The 7,184-nt window shown below is 49.9% G+C and overlaps 1 non-coding gene across 1 annotated transcript; it reads right to left on the bottom strand.

The window, feature by feature from the left end:
* Window positions 1–6,026: 6,026 nt before the first annotated feature.
* Window positions 6,027–6,179, bottom strand: LOC140461178 (5.8S ribosomal RNA). Its single transcript, XR_011954499.1, has one exon. It is a non-coding gene; the product is annotated as a 5.8S ribosomal RNA (ribosomal RNA).
* Window positions 6,180–7,184: the final 1,005 nt, after the last annotated feature.

Genomic DNA, 7,184 nt, shown 5'->3' with positions numbered 1-7,184 from the left:
TTTCCATAACGCTTAATTTACTCCATTTATGCATTTTCTCCGCTACACTCTCACCCTCAAACCGAAACGAGGCGTGCAATATTTCGTCATCCGATTTATGGAGCGTCTCATATTTCCTCACAATCAATATTGGAATAAAAGTTTGACAGTCTACTTAAATCCAGGCTTCCATCACGGGCTTTAGCATGACGCACTCCGTCTGTGATGGATTGGGGAAGGTGTAAGATCTCTTTCACTGCGCTTTTAATAATATTATCCAATTTGGTTAGGTAATTAATAGAAACTTCTGATAAAGTTAAAATAAAAGTACCGTCTAGGAATAAAATAAGTTTTAAAAGTTCTATTTTCTGCACCGGTTTAAGAGGTGATTTTTTAAAATTCCCAATCCATGTATCCAATTGGCTCTCCCAGTCCACTTTACTAACTCCAATCCACGGATCTATTTTAGCACCCAAGTATTTATCCGTGTTTCCCAGTTCTATGAATTGTATAACCCCTTCATTTAACTTCCAATTAATTTTATCGTTAAATATGAAAGACTTATTTCAATAAGTAAGCTAAAATCCTTTAGTTTTCTTTATGTACACTTCCATTCCCGTGTTATTACAAAACTTTTCGACCAATTTTAAATTGTAAACCATACCCTCATAAGATTGACTAATTAACGCTATGTCATCAGCAAACGCTTATGTTGCGCAATGAAAACTGTTTCCGTCTAATCCTAAGAATATCCCCTTCTGCTTCTCCTCGATAGTACTAATTAATTGGTCCATTACAATGTTAAAAAGGATCGGTGACAATGCGTCACCTTGCTTTACTCCTCTTAAAATTTCAATGTTTCCGGTTTTGCATTTAAAACCTTCCACCTGAGTAAAATTATGCTCATATACGTTTGTAATTCGTATAATAAAAATTTGCGGGAGCTGGAATCTTTTCAATGCTGTAATAATTAATCTATGACCGACGGTATCAAAGGCTTTCACTAAATCTACAAAAACCACAGCTAAATTCCTCTTATTCTTTTTAGCACCTTTCATAACATTTTCCAGGATTTTTATGTTCTCCTCACATCCTGCTACGCCAGTCATAAATCCTTTCTGCCTTTTATTCAGATTTATGACTTTACTAAGTGTATTCGCAACGATTTTTGTAAAAATTCTAAGCATAATTGGCCCTATAATAATCGGCCTCCAATTATTTATATCTTTTATCTCATCTTCTGTGCTCTCCTTAGGGGTCAGAACCGTTCTACTTATTTTTAAGTGATCTGCAATTTTACTGGTTTTTATCCAAATTATAAATAGTCGAGGAAATAATAAATTATCCTTATTAAATATCTTAATTATTTCTTTGTGTTACCCTGTCCGGCCCTGCAGCAGTTTTCACGTTCATGGCCAGATCCACGTCTTCCACCATCACAGGACCAGTCAGAATGGCACTCAAGGATCCCTCACTTTGATTATTATATTTAGCAAAACCCCTTAAATTATTATTTTCATTCAAATTAGTTAGTCTTTCCTTAAAATATTCCTCTAACTCTACCTTGCTCAGGGACATTCACTCTTAACTGGGGCCCCCATTAGGGTTCTTGCTCAATACTGCCTCTTAGTTTTATATAGAACTTGCATTTCTTTAAATTCTCCCTTCTTTTTACTATATCTTTTCTTAGCTTTGTTTTCCTTCTTCTTTCTTTGCCCACTATCCCTTCGCTTAAAACTTACTCTTTTAATATGAGTTATCTTCTTACCTGTCCCATCGTCCTTTTTCTTTCTTAATTTATTCATTCTTACACCCATAATATTCTCCTGATCCTTACTAACATCTTTATTCTTACCCAGGTCATCTTCAATTATTTTTATCAATTCTAATATCGACCTACCATTATAATCTTGACAATCCATAATATTAGCGTTCTCCTGGTCCCTCTGTTCAATCAATCTTTCTTCCTCCAACAACCTATCTGACCCCAGATCGCTATCTTGCATTTCATTATTGTCGTAAAAGATCATTTCTAATTCTATACCCGTATTATTATCGCTAGTTTTATTCTTATTATTCAATAATCTCCTTTTATTCGAAATTTGTTTAGCGGTTTTGGAACCGATTCTCTCTGCAATACTTTTATTAATATACTTACAGCCACTAAATTCTACTTCTCGTTGTTGCAACTTTTCCACCTCTTCCTTAGACCATACTTCCCTCTTGTTTCCCTCTCTATTATCTATCTTATCCTTACTCTTCGTCTTCCCTTCTTTCCTTTTCTCATTTCTCAAGATGGGGTGAGCATGTCTTTCGTGTTGCCCCAACCCTCTGGCTGATTTAAATTTTAACGGGCATCCTTCACACTGGTATGGTTTTTCTAATCCACCTCTTTCATTACTATTACTGGTACTATTACTACTCCCACTAACATTATCACTCATCTTACATTTTGAATATTGGCACGCTACTGCCTGATAGTTACCTTCCCAATCGCATTTACTGCACCTAATCCTCACTGATTTAATTCCCTTGCATATTTTCAAGTGTTTCCTAAACACCCCTGTGGTATTGTAGATATTATTACAAGAATTACATTTCAAATCTTTTTTAGGGTATTTAATTATTAACTCTAGTTTATCTGTTTCTTTAATTACCGGGTGAATAATTCTTCCTTTGTACCTCTCCTCATTGCTCTCTAAATCTCCACATCGACTAAAAACAAATGGCCCTTTAAAATTTGAATTTAAAATCATCCGGCTGTTAAATGGACTTGGCTGTCGAGGGGCCTCCTCTACAAGCCCTTCCCTTCGAATTCTGTCCTGATTATTCTGGACAATGTTTACAGCTCCCTCGTGCCTGCCCGAGGACAGCCTTGCCGGAATAATTCTTATGGTCTCTTCCGTCTGAGTCTGAGTCAAGACGGATTGCCCAGTCCGTTTTTGGCTCATACATTTAGCGCATGGAGCCGCCAAAAGCAACCGTGCGGGGCGGTTATTTTCCCGGTCTCCCACCCAACTGGAAATTTTGGTATTGGCCATAATCGCCTCTGCCAAATTTGGTTTCGACCAGACTGAATGGTCACCAGCCGTCTCGTATCTTTCCTGGAGGTGGTATTAGCCGGCCTGGTCTGAGTAATGCTCAAACGATGGAGAAAACAATAAAAACAGCCAGTGGCGTATAGCACTGGTGAAATCAAGTTCAGACCAAAGATAAAAACGATGGTAAAAACACTGATAAGACCAGACTAAAACAACCACAAAACAATTTAAAATCACCTTCCCGGCAAAAGCTTCCTCATACAGGCCGTTACCAGGGGGAACCACATGGAGGTTCGACCTTACTTTGTGATCGACAAAATGCGTATAAACAAATCAGAAAGGTGACTATGCACGCACCGGTCGGAGACCAACAACCTTAAAAACACTGTAGTCACATCCTCCAAGAGAGTGGATACGAGAGTCATAGTTACTCCCGCCGTTTACCCACGCTTCAATAAATTTCTGCACTTTGACATTCAGAACACTGGGCAGAAATCACATCGCGTCAACACCGACCTGTGGCCTTCGCGATGCTTTGTTTTAATTAAACAGTCTGATTCCCCTCGTCCGCAGCAGTGCTACGTCAGCTGCTAGGCGCCAGCCAAGGCCACCCGTCTGCCATGGTCGGACGACGAGCACCGCAGCTGGGGCGATCCACAGGAAGGGCCCTCTGGCGCCAGCTCAGCGTGGCTCGACCCGACTCGGCGGCAGGACGTGGTTGGGGCGCACTGAGGACATTACACTCCGGTGGACAGACCCACCGGTAGCATGGCGAGCCCGCTCGCCACACGCAGTTCCACGCACCCCCCGAGGGCGGCGGGAGGGCGTGGCAGTGGTCGCTTCCCTCGATTCCGGCAGTGCGGCGATGGATAATGCCTGGGGGCTGTAACACTCGCCCCAAGGAGCAGTGGGCCACCTTCCAAATCCACCGGCCTTCCAAGCTGACCCGAAGCCAATTGTGGCGCACCACCAGCGGAGGAAATGCGCCCGGCGACAGCTGTGACCATGCCGGGAGCAGTCCCAGCAGAGGAGATCCGCCAGACCCCAAAGTGACCGATTGGAGCCGCCGAGTTGAATCCTCCGGGCAGACTGCGCGGACCACACCCGTTTACCTCTTAACGGTTTCACACCCTCTTGAACTCTTTCTTCAAAATTCTTTTCAACTTTCCCTTACTGTACTTGTTGACTATCGGTCTCGTGCTAGTATTTAGCCTTAGATGGAATTTACCACCCACTTTGGGCTGCATTCACAAGCAACCCGATTCCAAGAAGACACAATCTCGACGAGCCTCGCACCGCCACCGGCCTCACACCGTCCTCAGGCTAGGCCTCGATCAGGAGGACTTAGGCGTCTGGGCACCGTCAGAGAAAGTGCTTCTATACGCCACATTTCCCTCGCCCGTCAGGCAAGCGGGGATTCGGCGCTGGGCTCTTCCCTGTTCACTCAGTTACTAAGGGAATCCTGGTTAGTTTCTTTTCCACCGCTTAGTAATGTGCTTAAATTCAGTGGGTTGTCGCGTCTGATCTGAGGTCGTACCCAGAGTCAGAGGATGGCCAGGCCACACCGCCAGTGTGCACACCCCCACCTCTTAGTGGGCGTGCAACGTCTCACCGCAGAGGGGGGTTTGGCCGACGCCGTGACGGTCAGAGAGCCAGCCACCCGCACGTCGCTCACCACCCTTGCCAGCAATGGTGTCGACGAGAGGCCGCCCATGCCACCAACGACGCACGGGGACGTGCTCGGCGCAAATTCACGGGACCGGAGACCCTTCCCCATCCACGGCGGGAGGCGAATCTCGGAAGTGCTGGCAGCTTACTCGAGCGGAAGGGTCAGCCCGATTCTTGCCTTGCCAGAGGCCCGGGCACAATGGTGACGACTCGCTGCCGAGGACGTGCGAGGCACCAGCCGACAGAGACTGCCCGACGGTCAGAGAGAGGGAGAGAGAAGTGCTGAGACACAAGTGGCGAATGGTCGCACAGGCACGGCATGCACATCGATCACCAGCCGCAGAATGGCACGGCCTTCAGTGGGACCGGCGGGCGACGCCGCTCCTGAACCCAGCGGCCCCGAGCCGGACGAGTTGAGGAAGGCACGCTGACGGTGACAGGGTACGGAAGACACAGCGGTGGCCTTCTGGCGACTTGGCCCCCGATAGCGCGACGTTCCGCCGTCCTCCCGATGGTTGGCTGGTGGCATGATAGGTGTGCCTGCACGGTGACCGTGCGCACACCACGGCCGCCAACCCCTCCGTGCCTCCCGAGACCGGTGGCAGGACCGAGCAGAAACTTGCGGACTGAACGGGAGAGCCAAAAGCCAGTGCTCCTTGCACGTGCGACCGTCGAAGTCACAGCATTCGATGATAACCTCCTCTCTCAGCCAGGCACTCAGCGCCAGCAGGGGAGACAGGATCAGACGCCCCACCGGCCACTTAAGTCTGAGGACGAACCACGAGACGGGCGGCTGCAGCAACGGGCGGCCTGCAGCTCCCAGACACGGTCTGTGCCTCTCATCACTCTCAATCGATCAACCATCAAGTCGGGTCAGCGTGTCAAACAGGCGAGCTCCACGGTGAGGCCGGCAGCGCACCAGCACCAGACCTCCGCGGCTCCCTTCACTGTTTCTACTGCCAGCCAACCGAGAGTCAGACCCAGTGCGGACGTGCAGAGCCTAGGCGGACCCCACAGGAAGCTCAACATTTTGAGGCAGCTCCGTGTCCCAAAGACGAAGCGGTGCACGTCGCCGTGTGAACCACCGACGGCCATTCTGGGACCGGTAACAGCCGTACTGGCCCCACTGCCACGACACAGACGGACGCCAGGCCGCGCTCCCTGGCGGGGGGATGGCGTCGAGCCTGACGAATGGAATGTGCAGGGTGCGGGGAAAGGCCAAGTGCTCTGATGCCAGAGGGCTGCGGAGTCTGAACATAGGGGGACAAAGAGGACGGGTCCTCTGCGACACCCCAGCCGCGCTCTCGCCAGCCAAGACGAGTGCGATTAAATGCCAAATGACCCTCAGACAGACGTGGCCCCAGGAAGAACCCGGGCCGCAAAGTGCGTTCAACGTGTCGATGATCAATGTGTCCTGCAATTCACATTAATTCTCGCAGCTAGCTGCTTTCTTCATCAACGCACGAGCCGAGTGATCCACCGTTAAGAGTTGTCTGAGTTTGTTTTCGGTCTCTCCCTCGCCAGAGGAAAGCGACCCAGACCGCACATACACTTCCCACATTAGCAGCACCCACCTGCACGCCGGCGTGCGCGCGTAGCAGGGTGGCGGGAAGCTGTGGGGAGCACCAGCCTGGTGCGGCCAGCGGAAACATATGTCTATTGGGAAAAAAGGCCGCCCAAGAGGCGATGCGTGCCCCCACGCACCGCAGCGACCGAGGCAGGATCTCCTCCACCATGTCGCCCGCTGAGTGTCACGAGGCATGCAGCAGCTTTGCCCGAGGAAAAGCAGAGGCCGAAACGGGACCAGCAATCGGTTCGGCAGCGTCACTGACCCGTCGGGGGCTGCAATAGCCAGAGCTGACGGCCGCCCGGCCCGGCCACTGCCAAGGTGGGTTAGGAAACTCGGCAACGTGGGCTGAGAAAGAGAATAGATGGGGGAACAGAGGGATGGAGAGCAGAGGGTGTGGGGGAGAGAGAAAACGCATGGGGAGTCAGAAGATGGGAAGAGGGACTGGACAGGGATGCAGAGGGTGGGGGTGAGAGAAAGAAAGAGAAAGAGAATGGACGGTGTGCCGGAGGTGGTGAGGGATTGGCCAAGGGTGCCGTGGGTGGCACGGGGGAATGGAGAGGGCAGAGCCATGAATGGCGGGGGAGAATGGATGGAGGTGCTGTGGGTGCTACAGGGGAGAATGGGCAGGTCGTGCAGTGGTTGGTGGGGGAGAATGGACAGGGGATGCAGTGTGTAGTGGGGAGAATGGACAGGGGGCACTGTGTGTGGCAAGGAGAATGGTCAGGGGATGCTGTGTGTGGTGGGGGAGAATGGACTGGGTGCTGTGGGTGGCGGGGAGAATGGACAGGGGGCACTGTGGGTGGCGAGTAGAATGTAAGGGGATGCTGTGGGTGGCGGGGAGAATGGACAATGGCACTGTGGTTGGCAGGGGTTAAGGCCAGAGGCACTGTGGTGGTGGAGGAATGGACAGGTGGTGCTGTGGGGTG

Source organism: Chiloscyllium punctatum, chromosome 36 (assembly GCF_047496795.1).
Source record: "Chiloscyllium punctatum isolate Juve2018m chromosome 36, sChiPun1.3, whole genome shotgun sequence".
In the NCBI taxonomy this organism is placed as follows: domain Eukaryota; kingdom Metazoa; phylum Chordata; class Chondrichthyes; order Orectolobiformes; family Hemiscylliidae; genus Chiloscyllium; species Chiloscyllium punctatum.
This window is presented reverse-complemented; position numbering and strand designations above follow the sequence as displayed.